At 48.3% G+C, this 18,082-nt stretch overlaps 1 protein-coding gene across 1 annotated transcript in view; it reads right to left on the bottom strand.

Annotated features, from left to right (window-relative positions):
* Positions 1–18,082, bottom strand: part of mpx (myeloid-specific peroxidase) — a gene marked incomplete at both ends in the record, with an annotated part of 48,341 nt that overhangs the window by 16,048 nt on the left and 14,211 nt on the right. The window lies entirely within an intron of this gene.

The raw sequence follows: 18,082 nt of genomic DNA, 5'->3' as shown, positions 1-18,082 counted from the left end.
GTGTAGCCAATGAAATTCTGAAAAGAATGACATCTTACTTGAGTTGGTTTTCTGAGACCGAGAAGCGATAAAAGCGGTAAAAGCGTACCTTACGCAAGAGAATTAACGTGCGCCTCCCTCTCCAGAGCGCAAATTGCGCTGATCTATTGTTGTCGCTCCTCTGGGGGTAGAGTTTCTTGTTTGTGTTTGTGTAGGGACGGGGTGGGGGGGGGGTGTATGTGACAAGAAATTAGTGGGGGAGGGGGACTGAGGTAGTGCTGACTCCTCTCACTAATGTTTGGAAAAACGCCTAAACATACAAGTCAAGTCAAGAGTTTTATTTGTCTCTGCATACAAGTATACAATGAAATGCGGGTGGTCTTGCCCGCGATGATGTGCAATACAGTGGTACAACATATAATAGAATCCAATAAAAAACAACATTGTGCAATAAACAGGTAACAGGTAACATGGTGTGACATCTCGGTATCTGTACATAGTTATTTACAGAGCATATAGGACATGCTAGTTAGCTTTAGTAGTGCAATACACTGTTCCTGTTGTTATACTAGTTTAAAGTGGCCTTTCCTCTTGGCCATAAGTGTGCGTGTGTGCTGCATGAGTGTGTGCCCGCTCTTGTTAAAGTGTTAAAGTGGCTGCTAGTGTGTGAGCGTGCACAGCGTGCGTGTCGTGTGTGTGCTCATGTGTGCTTGTGTGTGGATAGTTCAGTGTTCTGTGTTCAGTGGTTCAGTGTTCTGTGGCACTCAATGTTCATTGTTCAAGGCTCTGATGGCCTGGAGGAAGAAGCTGAGCCTAAGCCTCTCTGTCCTAGTAGCTGGGGTTCGCAGGCGTCTGCCTGACCTCAGCAGCTGGAACAGGCTGTTATTGGGGTGGTGGGGGTCTTTCATTATCCTGCAGGCTCTGGATTTGCACCTCTTGTTGTATAGAGCCTGCAGGGGAGGTAGCGCAATACCCGTGGTACGCTCGGCTGAGCGCACCACTCTCTGTAGGTGTAACCAGGTCAATTGGACATTGTTTATTATTATTATTGGGGTTTGAAATGTCACCAAATCCTGTTTATAAATGTCTCCAAGGGTTACTATTGTTTATTATTTTATTAAGGATTGAGATGTTATCAAATCCTGTTTACAAATGTTTACAAGTGGTTATTATTATTTATTATTTCTTTATACCAAAGGCACTTTTATTTGAACGTAACGTTCAAGAGTGTAGCACTTCCGGGTCAGGTATTCGCGCGTGTTAGGAGCAGCCTTCCGGTTTGGGTTCAGTTTACGACACAAACTCAACATGGAGGTATGTGTATTACTGTGGCGCGCCGCACTATTGTGTTTCATACTGTTGTATATATTTTGTATAAGAATTGAATGTCGATAATAATTACTTGCTAGTTGTGACGAACGGTGTGGTTGTATGGTGTGCACAATTGAAGGTCTTGGTCGGTGTACTTCATCGAGGCAATATAGTTAACTAGTGTTCTCTGTCCACAGACGTATTGAGAGCACACATGTTGACGCTGTTTTCCTATTGTGGCAATTCCACCATTCGTTTCCATGCAGGTATGTGTTTCGATATGTGTTTATTGTGCCTTAATATGTGTTTATTGTGCAATATATTGTTTATGCAGTTTACGACACGAACTCAACATGGAGACGTATTGAGAGCACACATGTTGACGCTGTTTTCCTATTGTGGCAATTCCACCATTCGTTTCCATGCAGGTTGGTGACTCCATTGCAGATCACCAAATAAAAGACTGAACAGTGTCCATGTGTGCTGACTCCTCACTTCGCATCACAACCAGAACACAACGCAGGAGAACACGGACAGAACATCCGTTACATTGGAGCCGATGACCCGAATTAATCAAGGAGATCGACATCAGATCGTTCGCCGGGGGAACTGCAGACTGTAGACTGCAGACCACAGTCAACCAACACAGCCTTCATCAATGATGAGACGCTGCCATCTAGTGGCCGGTGAAAAGAACCTCACCCTACGGGGCTTCAGTCAGTGAAGGTATGTCACAATAGACAGTGGTGAAACGCTGCCATCTAGTGGCCGGTGAAAAGAACTTGTCATCCTACGTGGCTCAAGCATAGTGGTATGCACAGCAGACAGTGAATGGCCCTGGAGAGGTGGAAAGGCTACTGTTTTGTAAATTGTGAACAGACAATGAATGAACTGAAGAAGAGAAAGACATGAAGATGAGGATGCATGTCAGTGGATGTGCAGAAGACATTTAGATATTAATTGTATATATAATATATAAGGGTTTATTTATTTGATTGGTTAACCCCTTATGTAAAGTCATTCCTATTCAATTTTTTTTTTCATTTTCTTTCTACTACAGTATTTAAAATACCTGAACAGGTTATTTAATTTTTTTCTTCTTCTGTTGAGTCAGAACACCTAAGGGTGAGAGTAGGACAATGGCAGAAGGGGGGAATACAGATGTAGTAGTTGATATTGAATTGATTGGGGAGGGGGGATTTTACAACCGGCTCTCAGAGACGGAAGCAACAGGACCAGATCCAGTGACATTTGACACTCCACAGTTTACCTCCACGAGGTACGTGAATCGTGCCAGGCCAAGTCTACCCCCAGTTGATGGGCGGCTAACAGGTGAAAGGCCAGGGTTAGAGTATGTGGACCGTGCCAGGCCAAGTCAATCACCAGTTAGTGAGCGACTAACAGGTGAACAGCCAGGGTTAGAGTATGTGGACCGTGCCGGGCCAAGTCAATCACCAGTTAGTGAGCGACTAACGGGTGAACAGCCAGAGTTAAGTGCGCTCATCACACAGCTGGCAGAAAAGATTGGCGAGTCCATCACAGCTAAGTTGCAGTTTAGCAGGAGCACAGACACCATTAGGTCTATTGAGCGTCCCTCAGAGGTGACAGTGCCACACAGAATAGTCGTGCACTCAGACGCCAGAGAGCCCCCCATATTCAGGGGTGATAATTCAGACAAATTCACTGTTTATGAGTGGGAGAATTTGGTTACCTCATACATGAGGAAACGAGCCACTCCAGTTGGTGAGCAATCACAGGAGATTCTATCTAAGCTCATGGGTAAAGCAGGGGATGTGGTAAGGATAAAGTTGCGTAACAACAAGTCTATTGACCACACAAGGAACCCTCACATGATTTTTGACATACTAAAACAACATTTTAGTGAACTCTCATACTCGAGCATGCCCCTGGCGGACTTTTATAGTACACTACCAAAGCCTGGTGAAGATGCTATGGAGTTTTGGATCAGGTTAAATAGGACAGTAGAAGTAGCTGATGAGTGTTTGAGAAGGCAAGGCCGTAGTATCGAGGACCCGAGTCACGAGGTCAGCATGATGTTTATCAAACACTGCCCTGATCAGTCATTGGCTAATGTTTTTAAGTTCAAGTCTGCTGGGCAATGGTCTGCTTGCGAGATCCAGGAGAGACTCGATGAGCACATGCAGGACAGGAAGTCTCGAACTGCTGCAGGTGGACAGTTTGAATTAGGTACGGTAGAGCGCAGGGTTCGTTCCCAGTGTCATGTGCCTATAGTCAGTGACGCACCAGTATTGAGTGCAACAGCCTCTGTGTTTCCGGCACCGTCCCCAGCACCCACAGATGGTTCCGGAGGTGGCCATGACTACATGAGGAGTCTAGTGGGTTTGTTAGACCGCCTAGTTACAGTGCAGACTCAGGTGCCAGCCAGCGCCACAGCTCGGGTGCCTGACACACAGCGCCGGTTGTGCAGAGTTTGTAACTCTCCTGACCATTCCACTCCTTCCCACTGCAGAGGGGAGAACAGGTGTCTAGCATGTTTGTCTCCCGGTCATTGGAAGAGGGATTGTCCTCAGCAGCACAACCAGCGGCAGACTCCGCCCGGTGACAGCACTGGTGGTCAGTCTCGTCCTTTAAACGACTAAACTCACACCTAGAGAGGGGTGGTGTGGGTGGTATGGATGAATCCCTCACTGATGTCTCTGATCTTGCTCACTTGTATGAAGACAAGTGTGCCAAAGCACCTAAGGGTTCTCGTACGATCATTCAAGCAACTCAAAAGATTCAAGCTTTCAGTGACCTGTTTTATGCTTCAGTCCTTGTCAACCAGAGTGTTCAGCTTAGAGGCATGTTGGATACTGGCTCTATGTTGTGCAGTATCAGTGAATATGCAGTGGAGAAGCTCCGCTCTGGGGGCGTTTTACCTGGGAAGCAGCAGCCTGAAGAAAATATTGTTTTGATTGGCTGTGGTGGTCTGGAGACGAGGCCTGATGGGTTTTATGATTTAGACATGCAGCTTTATGGGGTCTCCTTTACTGTACCCACTTTGGTCGTGCCCGGTCAACATGATGACCTGATAGTTGGCACGAATGTCCTTAAACATGTTACCCACGTCCTGAAGGGTGGTAGTGAGTACTGGGATCTCGCATCGAGACCAGAGCCTCAGTCAAGTCCGGAAGTGGAGCAGTTTCTGTCCATGTTTACTAATGTGGAGCGCTGGAGGGGCGGTACGGTTCCCGAGAAAATTGGTACTGTGAAGCTCACCCAGGCCGTGACGCTCCTACCGAGACACGAGCACTTAGTCTGGGGCAGACTCCCCGCTAAGGTGCCTATGTCACCTGGGAGCACTGTAATCGTGGAGCCAACAGACTCCAAGGCTATGCCACGGGGTGTTCTTGTGGGTCGGCTCGTTACACCACTCTGGGGAGATAGGTGGGTGCCCATGACTGTTGTCAATCCGTCTGACAAACCTATTGTAGTATCTTAATAGAAGAGACCATGGTAGTGCTCAGTTGTGCTTTATTCACAGTAGGGTATTCATACAGGTAAACAGTGAAACCGCAGCCAGTCCCCCTGGCTGCTACCTTATTCTGACCCAGAGCGCTCCGAGGCGCCTCTGGTTCACGTAACAGTAACCAATGATAAGCAAGACATGTGACACCTTAACATCAGGGGAGTTGTAGTCCTACACTACACTACACTCCTCCCCTACCCTGATTCCTGAGATTACAGATTTAATCTGTCTGGGGGTTTTGCATTTCGTTTTGGTCTACTACTTCCCCTGACCTGAGGACCATCAGGCCCTAGTATTACTCGCTCTTCCGTTTCAGGCTGTGGTAACTTAGTTGACACCATTTGATTCACATGTCTTTTACATACTTTGTTCTGAACCTCAACCATGTATGTAACCGGGCCTAATGGCCTCACAATCCTCCCATGAACCCACTTTTCTCCTTCCCCTCCCCCATAGTTTTTCACCAACACCCGCTGGTGAGGTTGAAATGATCGGACCCTCTTCTGCGGTCCCTCTGGGCTCCGCTGTGTGCTCTGTTGTCCCGTCTCTGCACCGCTGGGCTGTATCAGCGACAGTCTCGTTCTCAGTTTCCGTCCCAAGAACAGTTCTGCCGGTGTTTTACCTGTCACACAATGGGGGGTGCTCCTGTAACAAAACAAAAAGTCTTGAATAGAGTGCTGCGTTGTGATACTCTGACTCTTTGCTTTTTCCAGCGCCTTTTTCAGATTCTGCACCAGGCGCTCTGCAGCCCCATTAGAGGCAGGGTGGTACGGCGGCGACCGTGTGTGTTTCACCCCATTGTTCCTGAGAAAGTCCTGAAATGTCCGTGACTGAAATGGGGGGCCATTGTCTGACACCAGTTCCTCTGGCAGCCCATAGTTTGCGAAGAACCCCCTCAGAACCTCCACTGTTTTCTCCGCTGTCGTTGTCATCATCAATGACACTTCCGGCCACTTAGAGAAACTGTCTGTTAACACCATAAACTTATGTTTGCCTTTGTCTGCAAAATCCACGTGGACCCTCTGCCACGGTCTCACTGCCCCAGTCCATGCATGCACCGGAGCCGTCGGTGGTGTGTTCCTAGTCAGTTGACAAGGGTTACATGTGGCCACCAGGTTTTCAATGTCTCTGTCCAGGTTTGGCCACCAAAAATGGCTACGTGCTCTGGTCTTCATTCTCACTATACCCAGGTGATCGTCATGTAACTCTTTTAACATTTGTGACCTCAGTACGGGAGGAATGACCACTCTAAAACCCCACATCACACAATCACTCTCTACAGACAGTTCTGTACATCTCACCCAGTATGGTTTTAGTTCCTCCTCCGTGACATGCTTAGGCCACCCTTTCTGTGTGAAATCTTTCACTGTTCTCAGTACTGCATCACTCTTGGTGTGCTCTGCGATCTCTCTAGCAGAGATAGGGATCTCATCTAAGAACGAGACTCTGAAGTCCGGGCTACACTCTTGTGCCTCTGCCTGCATCGGTAACCTAGATAATGCATCCGCATTCCCATGTGTCAGGGCGGCCTTATACTGAATATCGTATTGGTAGGCTGCTAGAATTAGGGCCCATCTCTGCAGTCTTGCTGCTGCTAATGTGGGAACACCTGTCTTTGGTCCTAAGATCTTGACCAGTGGCTGATGGTCTGTACAGAGGGTAAATTTTCGACCATACAAATATTCATGGAACTTTTTTACTCCAAAAATTATACTGAGGGCCTCCTTCTCTATTTGCGCATAATTTACCTCTGCCTTGGACAGGGTCCGTGAGGCATATGCTATTGGCTGCTCACTGCCATCTGGTAACTTGTGTGATATCACCGCCCCTATCCCGTATGGGGAAGCATCACAGGCCATTATCACTGGTAACTGGGGGTCAAAATGCGCTAGCACTGGTGCTGCTGTCAGCATCTTCTTGGTCCTCTCAAAAGCCTCTTGACGCTGCTTTGACCAGACCCATTCCTGTCCTTTCTGTAGTAGTTCTGTCATAGGTTTTATCTGTGTAGATAAAGAAGGCATGAATTTCCCATAGTAGGTTAACAAAGACAGAAACGCCCTCAACTCTGTGGTGTTTTTGGGCACCGGGGCCTTTTCAATGGCCTCCGTTTTCTCCTGAAGGGGGTGTAACCCCTGTGCATCTATGCGATGGCCCAAATAGCACACACTGTCCTGAAAGAAAGCACACTTTCCCTTGTTTACTCTCAGCCCATATTGATCCAACCTCTGCAGTACCCTTTCTAGATTTTTCATATGACTGTCTGTGTCATTGCCTGTCACCAATATGTCGTCTAGAAAACAGACTACCCCATCTAACCCTTGCAGCACTTGATCCATTGTTCGTTGAAATATGGCTGGAGCGCTGGCTACCCCATAAGGCAAGCGATTGTATCTGTACAACCCTTTTGGTGTGTTGATTGTTAAGTATTTCTTGCTCTCCTCTTCCAATTCCATCTGCTGATATGCCTGTGTCAAATCTAGCTTTGTAAAATGTTTCCCTCCTGCTAACTTGGCAAATAGGTCTTGTGTTCTGGGAAGAGGATACTGATCTACATCCAGAAATGGATTTACTGTTTCTTTGTAGTCCCCACATATGCGAACTGTGTTGTCTCTCTTTGGAATATTCACTATGGGTGCTGCCCACTCACTGTGTGGCACTGGAGAAATAACCCCTTGCTTCTCCAAGTCATCTAGCTGTTTGTTTACAGCTTCCCTCAAAGCATAAGGAACAGACCTGGCTTTGCAAAACCTAGGTTTTGCATGTGGGGACACATACATTTTAGCCTTAACCCCTGTCACTTTACCCAAACCATTGCTAAATACCTGCGTATATGTCTGACACAGGGACTCCACCGGATCCCCTATCCTGTTGACCTTAGACCAGTCTAGGTTTAATGGTCTTATCCAATTACGACCCATGAGTGCAGGACCCCGCCCCCTGGCTACCACTAAGGGTAACTGCAACTTCTGTTCCCCACTCTCAACTGTGACCATTATCTTCCCCATTAGCTCCAATGGCTCATCTGTGTACGTTTTCAACTTAGTCATACATGGAAGTAATGTTACATTTTTGAACTTGGCATGGTACATACTCTCTGATATGACTGACAACGCGGCACCTGTATCCACCTCCATACATATTTTCTGATCATTACATTTCACAAACACATTGTATGGTTTCTCATACTCACAATCCATATTAGGTCGGACTGTATACAGTCCCATTTGAGTCTGTTCCTCTGAACCGGACCCGTACTCTGCCTGTTCATGTTCCGTCTCTGAGATCATGTTGACTCCTCCTCCTCGCCCGCCTCTGTGCTGGGCCGTGCGCGTTGCTCTCCCTCGCTGATCTTGTCCGTTGAATTGGCCCTTCTTCCTGCAAGCCCTCTCCAGATGCCCCGTCGTCTTGCAAAAACGACACTGGAAATCCTTGTAGCGACAATCTCCCGCCGAATGCCCTCTCCCGTTGCAGCGGTTGCATTCCGACGCATTGCCGCTCTTCTGCTCTGTTCCTGCCCTCTGTGGTCGCTGTCCTCCCGTAGCGTCTTCACGTTGTCTTCCCGTCATCTCCACTCTGTCGGTTCTGAACTGCGGCTCTGGGACAAACCTTTTCATGCTGACCACGGTGCATTCATAGTTGTTGGTGATCTCCAGCGTCTTGGTCCACGCTAAAACCCCATCACAAGCTGCATTCAGCAGCTTACTGCGCAGATCGTTACTTGTGATACCGCAGATAAACTGGTCACGAAGCTGCTCTTCCATTGATGTTCCAAACGCACACCAAGAAGCCAACCCTTTTAATGCCGCCACATATTCCGTGAGCGATTCACCAGAGAGCTGTTTGCGATTTCTGAACGTATACCTCTCTGCTAGCACATTCTTCTTTGGTGAAAAATAGGCTCTCACTGCCGTTAACAAGTCCGGCGCCACCAAATCCTTGAGCAATGTAAACGTTTTAGCTCCTACCATGGAGAGAAACACAGCCCTTTGCCGGCCTGCCGCGATGTTGTTTGCGATGAAAAACTGCTGAAGTCTCTCTTCATAGGCTTCAAATGTCTCTATCGTCTCATCAAACACCAGTCCCGTTTCTAGACTGTACAGCGCCATTCCTTTTTGCACTTCCCCGCCACGAGTTTCAAGAAGAAGAAAAAAAACGTGGAAGCTAGCTTGACTATTATTCTTTCTTCGGCTACAAGCCTACAACCTCTATTTCCGAGGTGGACACAAACTATTGTTTTCCTTTATCCTCGTCGCCACTGTAGTATCTTAATAGAAGAGACCATGGTAGTGCTCAGTTGTGCTTTATTCACAGTAGGGTATTCATACAGGTAAACAGTGAAACCGCAGCCAGTCCCCCTGGCTGCTACCTTATTCTGACCCAGAGCGCTCCGAGGCGCCTCTGGTTCACGTAACAGTAACCAATGATAAGCAAGACATGTGACACCTTAACATCAGGGGAGTTGTAGTCCTACACTACACTACACCTATCACACTAAAAAGGAATTGCAAGTTGGCTGATGTTTCAGTGTGTTTGGCGATTGAGGACTTAGATGCTTTTCAGGGACTGCAGGCAGTTTCGGAAAGGCGAGAGCCTGACGCCCCTGGTTGTGCCGGTCCTTCGGCCTCGCCGGCTAGGAGTTTGTCAGAGCTCGGGCTCTGTGACATTGACATCAGTTCTTGCCAGGTCAGTGAAGCCTGCAAGTCTCAGCTTGAGCAGTTGATAATTGAATATAGCGACATCTTTTCCAAGGACTCGTTAGACTGTGGTGAGGTCAAGGGATACACTCATCGCATCCGTCTTGTGGATGAGCGCCCCTTTCGATTGCCCTACAGGAGGGTCCCCCCGGCTCACTATCAGAAGCTGAGACAGGTTCTTACTGATATGGAGGAAAAGGGGATTATCAGGAAGTCCTCGAGTGAGTACGCTTCACCTCTTGTAATGGTCTGGAAAAAGGACGGGGGGGTTCGTATCTGCACTGATTTCAGATGGCTGAATGCGCGCACCTTGAAGGACGCTCACCCCCTGCCACACCAGTCTGATTGTCTTGCCGCGCTTGGGGGCAATTGCCTCTTTAGTACGATGGATCTCACCTCTGGCTTCTTTAACATCCCAATGCATGAGGATGACAAGAAGTACACGGCTTTCACAACCCCCCTCGGGTTGCATGAGTACAATCGCATGCCACAGGGTCTATGTAATAGCCCTGCAGCCTTTATGAGAATGATGACTGGAATCTTTGGGGACATGAACTTCACAAAAATGTTGTGTTACCTTGATGATCTCCTGGTCTTCGCGCCGTCAGAAGATGAGGCCCTGTCTAGGCTCCACACCGTGTTTCAGAGGTTGAGGGAGAACAACTTGAAACTGGCTCCCAAGAAGTGTCACCTTCTGCAGCAGGAGGTTAGGTTCTTGGGCCATGTGGTCGGTGGTGGGGGCGTGTCTGTTGATCCCTCCAAGGTGGAGGTTATCTCCAACATGACAGTACAAGATCTCATGGAAGTTGATGGGTGCACACCCTCTGTCCGTAGGATCAGGTCGTTTCTTGGGATGGTATTCTATTACCAGCATTTCCTCCCAAACTGCTCTGCTGTTGCGAAGCCATTGTTCGCCCTTACGGCTGGACAAAAGAGGAAGGGGAGGTCCCCTAAGGACAAGAAACCACCTGGCAGCTTTCGTAGGCTCACCCCGGCCGACTGGACATCGGTCTGTGGGGAAGCTTTCGACAGGCTGAAAACAATGTTACTGGAGTGTGTCGTGCTCGCCCATCCAGATTTTGAGGAGCCTTTTGTCCTCTCAGTTGATGCGTCATTGGACGGACTTGGCGCTGTGCTGTCGCAGGTACCTCGAGGTGAGTCTAAGGCCAGGCCTGTCGCTTTTGCAAGCAAGACCCTCAGTGCTTCACAGCGTAAGTATCCAGCGTATAGACTGGAGTTCATGGCCTTGAAATGGAGCATATGCGAGAAATTCAGCCATTGGCTGAAGGGTCAGAGATTCACAGTTTGGACGGACAATAACCCGTTGACTTATCTGCTTACGAAGCCAAAGCTCGACGCATGTGAGATTCGCTGGGTGTCTAAACTTGCGGCTTTTGACTTTGATCTCAGACACCTGCCAGGGAAGAAGAATGTGGTGGCGGACGCTTTGAGTCGTGACCCGTTCGCTAAGCATGTTAGTCAGAGGTTATTGAGGGAGTCGTACCCGGCTCTTGTGCAGGAAGCGGGGGCAGTTGAGGGGGACTCTGTGCAAGATGTTTTTAGGACCAGTTGTCTGTCCCAGACGGTGAGTAGCTCACTACTCGGGTTGGATTGTGGGACAGAGGAGATCAGAGCCCTCTGTCAGTCTAAATGTGATTGGATTGGTGCTGCTGAGTCCAGAGCGCTGGGGTTGGTTCAGAACATCCAACATCTGTCCGAGGGTCAGGATGTTTTACCGATGTTTTCAGTTGAGGAGCTCCGGTTGAGTCAGGAACGGGACACATGCATCTCTAGGGTGCTGCCCTTTGTCGCTGTTCGAAAGCGACCATCTAGACGGGAGAGGCACGGCGCTGACCAGAAGGTTCTCAGACTGTTGAAACAGTGGGACAAGCTGGAGGTCCGTGATGGTGTCCTATACCGTGTGACGAGGGACCAAGTGTCCAAGCAGAGGAGAACTCAGTATGTGTTGCCGCTGAGTCTGAAGGACAAGGCATTGTCTGGCATCCATGATCTGGCGGGTCATCAGGGCCAGGATCGCACTCTTTCTCTTGCCAGGCAACGTTTTTATTGGCCAGATATGGAGAGGGATGTCAGAGCATATGTCAAGTGTTGTCAAAGATGTGTGTATGGGAAGTCCCCGGAGCCTGCTGCTCGTGCGCCCCTTGAAAGTATCAAGAGCTCCGCGCCGATGCAGTTAGTGTGTATGGATTTCTGGTCCGCTGAGGACAGCAATCAGCGGTCAGTGGACGTGTTGGTGGTGACTGACCATTTCACCAAGTTGGCGCACGCGTTCCCATGCGCTAATCAGACGGCGAAACAAGTTGCCAGGAAGCTCTGGGACAACGTGTTTTGTGTGTACGGGTTCCCTGAGAGAATACACGCAGATCAAGGTGCCAATTTTGAGAGCAAATTGATTGCTGAGCTCCTCAGGTTGGCGGGAGTGGCCAAATCCCACACAACGGCCTATCACCCCATGGGTAACGGTGGGACAGAGCGCTTTAACCGCACTCTGGGTAACATGCTCCGCTCTCTCCCGCTTCGGAAGAAGCACCAGTGGCCGCAGCAGGTCCAGACACTCACGTTTGCGTACAATGCCACTGTTCATGAGACTACGGGTTACGCGCCTTTCTTTTTGATGTTTGGCCGCGTCCCTAGACTACCAGTGGATGTCATGTTCAGGCAGGTCCTGAATGACCCTGGAGTTGTAGATTACGATTCCTATGCTGGCTCCTTGCTTTCGTGTCTGAAGAGTGCCATGGAGATCGCTCAGAAGCACTCCACTGTTGAGCAACAGCACCAAACCCGACAGTACAACAAGCGTGTCAAGGGTACACACCTGTCTGTGGGGGATCGGGTTCTGGTAGCAAATCAGGGAGAGCGGGGAAAACGGAAGTTGGCTGACAAATGGGAGGATGGAGTGTATACAGTTGTTGGTGTCAATCCCAGTATCCATGTCTATAGGATTCAGGGTGTAGGGGGGCGCACAAGGGTAGTGCACAGGAACCGTTTGCTGGAGGTCAACTTCTTGCCATTTCCTGAGCTAGAGCAGGGGGAGGACGCCAGTGAGATTGGTCAGGCGTTTGATGACGGAGAGTCCGATGAGGGGGACTGTGATAGTAGTGACAATATGGATCCTGTATCTGGAGTTTGGTCTGAGGGCGGTGTTGCACATGACCTGACCGACTCTGTGGAGGTAGAGGGGCCTGTGGTCTCGTCACTTACAGACTCTTTTGATTCTGTGTTGGCTGTGACAGATGGGATAGATCAGGTTAGCCCAGTGGCCAGTCCTGCAGGGGCCATTGCTCAATGTACACCTGACACACAGGCACAGCACACAGAGGTTTCTCACTCACCTGACATAGTTGTCATAGCTCACACCGATTCAGAGGCAGATGCTTCTCACTCACCTGACATAGTTGTCACAGCTCACACTGATTCAGGTGCAGGGGTTTCGCACTCACCTGACATGGGTGTTGCGGTTCCCACTGATTTACACCCTCACGTAGGGAATGATGGTCGGGTTAGGACACGTACAGGGAGAGTAGTGAGATCAGTGAACAGGTTGATAGAATCTATGGTTCAGATGCCATTTCTGAGAGGGGTGACTGGTTGAGTTGAGGTGGAGGTTAGGGTTCACCAAAGCCATTTTTTTTTTCTTTTGTATTGCTGGGTTGAGTAGGTGTCTATCAGACAGCTTTGAGGGCCATGAGTTGTATGGCGTATCAGGCGTCATATTGATCTAAGGGAATTTTGAGATCTGATCAATTTTTTTATTCTCTGAACGTCTTTTGGGGGTGACTTTTGAGTCGAATGGGGGACTAGGTCCTTTTTCTCTGGTGCCAGGTCTAGGTTAGTGGTAGACTACCTATATTTTTTTTCTCTTTGTATGTCCCCCTTGCTCTGCTGACACAGGATGTTGGTGAAATTTCAGGAGGGGTGAATGTAACCAGGTCAATTGGACATTGTTTATTATTATTATTGGGGTTTGAAATGTCACCAAATCCTGTTTATAAATGTCTCCAAGGGTTACTATTGTTTATTATTTTATTAAGGATTGAGATGTTATCAAATCCTGTTTACAAATGTTTACAAGTGGTTATTATTATTTATTATTTCTTTATACCAAAGGCACTTTTATTTGAACGTAACTTGGAAAGTTCACGTTCAAGAGTGTAGCACTTCCGGGTCAGGTATACGCGCGTGTTAGGAGCAGCCTTCCGGTTTGGGTTCAGTTTACGACACGAACTCAACATGGAGGTATGTGTATTACTGTGGCGCGCCGCACTATTGTGTTTCATACTGTTGTATATATTTTGTATAAGAATTGAATGTCGATAATAATTACTTGCTAGTTGTGACGAACGGTGTGGTTGTATGGTGTGCACAATTGAAGGTCTTGGTCGGTGTACTTCATCGAGGCAATATAGTTAACTAGTGTTCTCTGTCCACAGACGTATTGAGAGCACACATGTTGACGCTGTTTTCCTATTGTGGCAATTCCACCATTCGTTTCCATGCAGGTATGTGTTTCGATATGTGTTTATTGTGCCTTAATATGTGTTTATTGTGCAATATATTGTTTATGCAGTTTACGACACGAACTCAACATGGAGACGTATTGAGAGCACACATGTTGACGCTGTTTTCCTATTGTGGCAATTCCACCATTCGTTTCCATGCAGGTTGGTGACTCCATTGCAGATCACCAAATAAAAGACTGAACAGTGTCCATGTGTGCTGACTCCTCACTTCGCATCACAACCAGAACACAACGCAGGAGAACACGGACAGAACATCCGTTACATAGGGCCTTCTTGTCCTGTGCCGTGCTGTTTCCATACCAGGCAGTGATGTTTCCGGTCAAGATGCTCTCTACAGCTCCTGAGTAGAAGGACTGGAGTATCTTCCCCGATACTCTGAACTTCCTTAACTGTCTCAGGTGGTAGAGGCGCTGCTTCGCTTTCTTTACTACTGTGTCTATGTGTGTTGACCATGTCAGATCCTCTGAGATGTGGACCCCCAGGTACTTAAAGCTGCTCACCCTGTCCACGGTAGCCCCGTTAATCATCAGCGGTGTGTGTGTCTCCTGCTGTCCTCTCCTATAATCAGTGTTGGGCAAGTTACTTTAAAAAAGTAACTAGTTACAGTTACTAGTTACTTCTTCCAAAAAGTAACTAAATTACTTACTCAGTTACAAATTATAAAAGTAACTAGTTACTTCAGAAAGTAACTATTGCGTTACTTTCAAGATTTTTTTTTACATAAACAACATACACAAATCTAAACTATTTTAATGTTGCTGTGGGACAAAGTGAGACTAGCCTCCAATCAAATGCCATGTAGGCTATGTAGATATTATAATTACTATGTTTATATAGTGGATCATACAAATACAAACAGAATAGATGTTTTGGAACTTTTGATATGTATTGCCCCTCAACAGGCCACAACTGGGCAACATTAAATTATGCTTGTTAAGCACTATACCAAAAATAAATAACAAATATATACTGATTGATTGAACATTTTAATTAACAGATTTCAGAATGGGTACAATACAGTACGGCTCAATACACACAATTGTTAAGGGGATGCAGACCAGAGAAAGACTTTCGTCTTGTTTACATCAGGGTCCCCCATTTTCAATTCATGACATTTATGACGAAAGTCTTTCTCTGGTCTGCATCCCATTAACAATTGTATGTATTGAGCTGTACTGTACTGTACCCATTCTGCAATCTGTTAATAAACTTTTCAATCAATCAATCAATCAATGACATACACAACATACAGATATAAGAATCTAATCGAATCATCTAAACTAATCTAATCATTACATTTAAGACATGCATGACATACAGATATATTATATCTCTGAGCAGTGCACCTGAAGCTTAAACCAGGAAGTGCAGCACTGTTGATAAGGCTGTCAGCACTGCAGTAGAGCCACTCAGTGCCCTGCGCTGCAAAGAGTGAACACAAAACGCTCATGGACCCGCGGTCTCATGTTGACTGAGTCGCTTGTGTTGTTCGTTGGATTCGTTTTTGAGCTCAAAACGTACACTACACGGACCGCGGTCTCATGCTGACTGATCACTGATCAGTGATCGCTTGTCTTGTCGCGCTGTGTGTCAGACTCTGGATGCTTTAGACACCCGCCCACCTCCACCTCTGATTGGCTTACCATGACATTGTATTCAACCTCAGCCAATCGTCAGCATGTATGCTTGGCTCGCGCACTGTCCACTAAACAAGGAAGAACATATTATTGCCTCTCGGCGCAGAGATATGTCTGATGAAAGAAACAGGTTCATTCATAGTAACGCGCCGCATTTTTTTGTAGTAACGGTAACGACGTTATTAAGATTGGAAGAGTAATCCGTTAGATTACTCGTTACTGAAAAAACGAACGCCGTTAGTAACGAAGTTACTTATAGTGCCGTTATTCCCATCACTGCCTATAATCCACGATCAGCTCCTTGGTTTTACCAATGTTCAGGAGCAGGCTGTTGTCCTGGCACCAGCGTTCCAGTACCTCAACCTCCTCCCGGTAGGCCTTCTCGTCGTTGTCCGAGATCAGCCCCACCACCACCGTGTTGTCTGCGAACTTCACTATGGAGTTGGAGCTGAACTTGGCCACACAATCGTGTGTGTAGAGTGAGTACAGCAGGGGGCTTAGAACACAGCCCTGGGGGGACCCGATGCTCAGGGTGATGGTGTTGGAGGTCTGACCCCCCACCCTGACCGCCTGGGGTCTTTCACTCAGAAAGTCCAGTACCCAGGCGCTCAGGGCGGAGCTCAGCCCCAGCTCGATCAGCTTGTCCACCAGTCTGGTGGGGACTATGGTGTTGAACGCTGAGCTGTAGTCAATGAACAACAGTCTCACATAGCCCCCCTTCTGACGGTCAAGGTGGGAGAGAGTGCTGTGCAGTACCTGGGAGACCGTGTCGTCAGTGGACCTGTTTGTCCTGTATGCAAATTGCATAGGGTCCATATCACTGGGGAGGGAGGCACAAATGTGGTCCTTGACCAGCCTCTCGAAACATTTCATGACCACAGAGGTGAGTGCCACCGGTCTGTAGTCATTTGGACATGTTGGGGAGGGTTTCTTCGGTACAGGGATGATGGTAGACATCTTGAAGCAGGCAGGGACCACTGACTCCGCCAGGGATTGATTAAATATGGCGGTGAACACCAGGGCAAGCTGGTTGGCACAGGACTTAAGTATGCGTCCTGTTATACCATCTGGGCCAGCAGCCTTCCTGGTGTTCACCTGCATAAACATTCTTCTCACACTGTGTTCCGACAACGAGAGAGCGTCCCCCCCCCCCCCCTCCACAACAGCCGGCGCGCCAGTGACGTCACTAGCCAGAGGGCTAGCGGCGACACTGTCTGCACCGAACCGAGCATAGAAGGAGTTGAGTTTGTCCGCGAGAGAGGCGTCGTCGCTCCCCATTGAGGGGGCGCTGACTTTGTAGTCAGTTATTGTCTTCAGTCCCCGCCACAAGCCTCTTGTGTCGTTTTGTGCCATTTGTGTCTCCAGTTTATCAGCATATGTCCTCTTAGCAAGTTTAACAGCCTTGCGCAGAGTGTAGACTGAAGCCTTGTACTCCTCCATGTTTCCTGACTCTCTGCCCAGGTTATAAGCCGTGGTGCGAGAGTTCAGGGCTGCTCTAATAGTACTGTCCACCCACGGTTTCTGGTTTGGGAAAACCCGCACCTTTTTCGTGGGCACAATACCATCAGCGAGTGTTGATATGTAGCTCACAACGGTCTCAGCGTACTCGCTGACGTCACTGGCGCTGCCTTTAAACATGTCCCAGTCCGTGTCCGCGAGCGCATCCTGGAGCGTGGCCTCTGATTCGTCAGACCACTTTTTTGTCTCACGTGACACGACGGCGTCACGTGATCTTTGTTTGTATGCAGGGATTAATAAAATGGAGTCGTGATCGCTCGTGTTTGCAGCACCCATCAATGGCGGAGCCGCTACAGCTTTGTAGCCGGCTCTGAACGGGGTGTAACAATGGTCGAGTGTGTTCCTCCCCCTCGTGGAGCAGGCGATGTGCTGGAAAAAGGACGGCATCACTTTCTTCAGATTCGCCTGGTTGAAATCACCAACCACTATCATCGCTGCGTCCGGATGTTTGATCTGGTGCATGTTGAGGTGATCGTGTAATTCCACCAGCGCTTTGCCAGTATTTGCCTGTGGTGGGATATATACGACGGACATGATGACCGCGGTAAACTCACGGGGGAGGTGGAACGGACGGCACAGGATTGAGAGATGTTCCATATCTGGGGAGCATGAACTTGAGAGGACATGTACTTCCTTGGGATTAACCCAGAGATTGTTCGTGAGGATGCAGACCCCACCTCTGATGCTCTTCCCAGAGGCTGCCGTGCGGTCTGCTCTCAGGACGGTGAAGTTGTCCGATGGAGAGACGCTGTTGTCCGGAGTCGCTGGCTTGAGCCATGTCTCCGTGAAACACATGATGTTAACGTCTCTCATCTCCCGTTGGAATCGGACCCTCGCTCTCAAGTCATCTATCCTTCCCTCCAACGAACGTGCATTCGCCAGAAAGATGGATGGAATTGCTGGACGGTAAGC

Source organism: Notolepis coatsorum, assembly GCF_963971535.1.
Source record: "Notolepis coatsorum genome assembly, chromosome: 11".
NCBI lineage: Eukaryota > Metazoa > Chordata > Actinopteri > Aulopiformes > Paralepididae > Notolepis > Notolepis coatsorum.
Note: the sequence above shows the minus strand (reverse complement) of the source record. Positions and strands in the feature narration are given on the sequence as shown.